We start from the raw sequence: 5,066 nt of genomic DNA on the forward strand, positions 1-5,066 counted from the left end.
CCCAGGCCCAGAGTTCAGGCCCCACGACCGGACCCCCCCCAAAAAAAAAAGAAACAGGCCTTATGGTTTCCCTTATTTGCAATAACTAGTATATGTCTGGGATAAGCAGAAAAGGTCAAAAGCTATGTACATATGACCAGATAAGATGATGTTAAGTGAAATGAACCCCAACATAGGGACACAAGTGGTTTTTTCTTGCTTGCTATTGTTTGTAACGTATTTATAATGTACCATGTGATTTTTTTAATGTTCCTTCCCCATGGTATAATCCCTGTTTTCACTGTATTTCATGTCAGTGCCCTGCTGAAAAAATGCTGAAATAAAGGTACAGGAAAGCTCATTGTAACAACGAGATGTATAAGACACTATGTTGAAAATGAACTTTACAACTTGGGGGGGAAAGGAGGGAGAAGTTAGGGAAATGGGGAGGGAAGGGATGGTAGGGGATAAACAAAGGAGGAGGTAAATTGTTTACATTTCTGCTTGGCTGATTAATAAAAAGTTTTCTCAGAGAAAAAATTATTAGAACTTATCAGCACAGGTAGAAACTTTCTGATTAGAATGCCAGTAACTCAGAAAAAGGGATCAGAGATTGAAAAATGGTATTTTATCAACCCCAAAACCATCTGCAGAGCAAAGGATGTAGACACTGGGCTGAAAAGACACACCAAAGAATGGGAGAAAATCAGAACCAGCTATACCACTGCCAAGGGACCAATATCCAGAAAATACAGATGAACTTAAAAAATTAAAGTCTGAATTAATACATGGGCCAATGAGCAGAACAGATAGTTCTTACAAGAAGTACAACCAACCAATCAATAAAGAAATGTTCCACATGTCTAGCCACAAAGGAATCACAAATCAACATAACATTGAGATTCCAGATCACTCCAGTTAGTCAAAATGCCATCATCAAAAACACAATTTCTGATCAAGAGGCAGGGAGTAAGGAACCTTCTTCATACGCTGTTGGAGAGAACGTAAAGTAGTGCAACCACTGTGGAAATCAGGGTAGACATTACTCAAAAAAGTAAAAACAAAAGTTTACCCTATGATCCAGAGAGCCAAAGAAATGCAAATCAGGATAGTACAGAGAGAGGGGCACAATTTGCAATTTATTTAGACAGTAGCCAAGCTATGGAAATGGCCCAGATGTCCTACTACTGATGCCTGGATCAGGGAAATGTGGGCTATGTGCACGCACACGCACACAGGCACACCCACACACACAGACACACTCTGGACTACCGAGTCATCCCTCACACACCGGATTATGCAGTCATAACGAGATTATGGAGCAGTGCACAGCGGGGTGGGGGACCCTGTGCAGACCCCCATGTGGCTGAAGGCAAGGACCTGAAATTCATCAGCCCCTGCCTTCCCAGTCGCCTTCGCCGGGCCTGAGTGCGAGTTTTCGCCTCTGCGGCCGCTCAGAAATCAAGGCTGTCAGCGCAGCCATGACCAGCAACGACGAATGTTTCAGTTGTGGCCAAGCTGGCCACTGGGCCAGGGAATGCCCTACTGCTGCGAGACGGGGGCGAGGAGGACCGAGGGGCTGGGGCAGAGGGCTCCATGTTTATCCCCCATCCCTGTTAGACTTCTGCGCAGGCGGCCACATCGCCAAGGACTGCAAGGAGCCCAAGAGAGAGCGGCAGCAGAGCTGCTACAACTGCGGCAGACTAGGCCACCTGGCTCGAGACTGCCAGCAGGCAGATGACCTCAAGTGCTATTGTTGTGGCCAACCTGGCCATATGCAGAAAGACTGCCACAAGGTGCAGTGTTACAAGTGCGGGGAACTTGGACATGTGGCCATCAATTGCAAGAAAGTATTAGAAGTCAGCTGTTACCGCTGTGGTGAGACTGGACATTTTGCCTGGGAATGCACCATTGAGGCCTCGGCCTAATTCTTTTCCCACGTCGTCCCTCCTCGTTTCTGCTGATAGTGTATTAATTTCTTTGATACTCTTTGCTGGCCAAAGTTGGCCGATGGAGGTTACTCCCAGGCCAGTGAGCTTTAATTGCTTTGTAAAAGCTGGAAAGGGTTAGACAAATTAAAAAACAAAAACAATTTTTTGAATTTAACTAGGTCTTGTGTGTAATGCTTTGTTATAGAAACCCTTTCTGAGTCTCTGATGAATAGGAATTGTGGGGTGGGAAGAGCTGAGTCAGATCATTAAGCTCATCCTGGTTTTCTTAAATATTTCCACATAAGATGTAAAACCAAATCTAGAAGTCTCTATGAACTCTCACTACTTCAATTTTATCATAATGAAGGCCTTGTGTTGCATGACCTCAGGAGCTACTAAATAACATCAAATCACATCTGTGACAGGCCACTGTGGGATAGACATATAAGTGACAGTAAATGAAATGAGAAGGACAACATATGTGTTGAAGTGTATGGGAGAGAATTTAGAATAAAACCTTAACTGGTACATCTTCATTGCAGGACTGGTGCTGGATATATAAATCTTGATGGTAAAAGAAAAAAAAACACACATTTTCAAAGTCTACATCTAAAACCCAAAGATAACATTGATTCTCAGAGCTAGCATAACTAGGATTCATTCAGGAATTGTAGAGAAATGCATTTTCACAGAAGTGAGTATGTTATTTTTGTACAATATTATTACTTGGGCAGCTGAGTTTCATTTGCTCGAATAATACGTTTTAAAATCGGATGGGAAAAGAAACTGAGTCCTAGAAGATACATAATGTAATTTTAAACTATTTCTACAAAGCTGGAACTCCTCAAAGACTACTTGTGCAGCAAGATAGTGCAACACTTGGGAGGACCCTGAAAGGCAACAGCTGAAGGAATACACCTGCAGGATCAGTCCCATTTCCCACATCAACTGCACTACCCATGGAAGGACAGGCTGAGGTCCAGGAGGTACTAAACCACACAGACTACTCACTAAATAGCCCTAAAACCCCCCTATCCTAAGCTAAAAACAAAGGGAGACCCTGGTGAGGTGAGGTTTGATCAGTGCCTCAGATTATTACATGAAGCCATTTGCTCTCTCCTTCCCATGATCCACAACTCATGCATTATACAGGCCCAGATACTCCCAAACACCACCAATCTTCCTTTGAAGATCTTAAATCCATTAAGCAGCACCCAGCGACAGTTCAAAGATCAGGTATACCAATGCGCAGCCCAGTTCTCTACCAGGGATGTTTTTCAAGTATTCTGCTCCTGGCAACCTGCACTTATTTCCAAGCAGAACCAGTTTATTGTTGCTATTTCTCTTTTGTGTATCCAGTTGATTAGGAATTTTTAGTGATGCCCAGTTCTTTTCTGTATCATTATGTTGTGGCATATATGTTTCCTTGATGGTCTTTGTCTTTCCATCTTAATAAAAAATGATAGAAAAGTTGAGATTTGCACAACAGTTATAAAGTGGGCAATCCATTTCCAGGTCTCTTTTCTTACTGTCCTGTATTGAGAGACCCATACTCTGCTCCTCCTCCCCCTCCAGTAAAACTTTCCTTTGTGTACTAGATGGCCTTGCAAGAAGGATTGCTTAGAGGCAGAAGCAACCTCAGGGCCCATGCCCCATCTGTAAAGGAAACCACTGAGAAATCTGATGTCTTGAAATCCTAGCATAGCTGAGTGCATGGCCTTCAAGACAGCAGCGAGCCTGCAGACCATTTTTCAATCATATTCTTTTCTCCTGGACCCAGACCCCCAAAATCTTAAATCATAATAGTAATTGTAATAGTAACAACAATACATCCATCTTCACCTCCTTTTCTTCCTTCATTTCCAGGAAAACTTTCCTCTGTGTACTAGAAGGTCTTACAATAGGAAATGCCTAGAGGCAGAAGCAACTTCAGGATCCCTGCCCCATCTGTAAACAAAATCATTGAGAAATATGGTTTGAAATCCTAGTATAGTTGGGTTCATGGTCTTTAGGAGAGCAGTGAGCTTGTAGCCCAGTTTTCAGCCATGCTCTTTGCTCCTGGACCCAGAACCCCAAGAAACTTAATATCATGAGAATAGTAACAGTAGTAATAATTTAAAAAGGCATATTGTATTATGCCCTACAGCCTTATTTCTCCCAACCAACGGCCTGCTGTGTATGGATCTGTCACTCAGTTCTGGGAGCCCTTGTATTAGAAAGAGACTTTTTGTTGAGCTACAGATTAAGGTGCCTTTTGCCCCCAGAGGAGACTTCTCCTAATGGAATTCTTGATAGACTCCTTTTTAGGGCCAGATAGTCAGATTCTTGGGAGCGCCCAGAGACAGCAAATAAATAAATTGTACCTCTGGGATCATGCCCTATTCCCACAACAAAGACAGTACCCATTGAAGGCTGAGGTCGTGGAGGGGCTAATTCCCATCCTAAAGGGGCTAAAGCAGAGATTCCCTACTAAGGAGCCCTGAAAACATGCCTATCCAAAACTAAACAAATGGTGGGGTTCAGGGGCCCTAGGGAGTGGAGGCTGGACCAGGAACTGGGATTCATCAATGAAGCAATCATCCCCCTCTATCTCATGGTCCATAATCCATATATTCTCCTGACACAAGTACTCCCATATACTACTCCTCTTTATAAGAACTTAAATAGATTAAGGACCACCTAGGGATGCTTCAGAGGTCAATTTAGTATGGTAAGATAAAGCCACATTCTCCATCAGGGATGTTCTAAAAATATTCTGTGCTTAGTAACTTGTTGTTTAAAAGTACAGCCTCTGTTTGTTGTTGGCATTTTCCTATAAATATTTCTTGACCGTTCAGGAGTTTCTGGTGATGTCAGATCTTTTCTGTAATACTATGTTGTGGCTTGTTTTCTTGGTGGTCTTTGTCTTTCTATATTGAAACAAAGATGATGGAAAAGTTGAGATTCATATAAGGGATATGAAAGGGGGATCACCGGGAGCCCATAGCAGGCGACCAATTTCTAGGCCTCACTTCCTACTCTCTTTTACTGAGAAGCCCTTACTTTGCTTTTCCACTTCCTCCGTTCATTTTCCCAGCTCCTTTATACCTGTGAATGTGGACCAGACCTCACATAACATAAGGCAGCCCTCACAGCCAGGACTTCTAGTTGGGGCTG

General features: G+C 43.1%; 1 pseudogene; it reads left to right on the forward strand.

Moving 5' to 3' along the window:
- Positions 1 to 1,460: 1,460 nt before the first annotated feature.
- LOC106001631 lies at positions 1,461 to 1,907 on the forward strand (annotated as a pseudogene).
- Positions 1,908 to 5,066: the final 3,159 nt, after the last annotated feature.

This window comes from Dipodomys ordii, unplaced genomic scaffold, assembly GCF_000151885.1.
Source record: "Dipodomys ordii isolate 6190 unplaced genomic scaffold, Dord_2.0 Scaffold334, whole genome shotgun sequence".
NCBI classification, from domain to species: Eukaryota; Metazoa; Chordata; class Mammalia; order Rodentia; family Heteromyidae; genus Dipodomys; species Dipodomys ordii.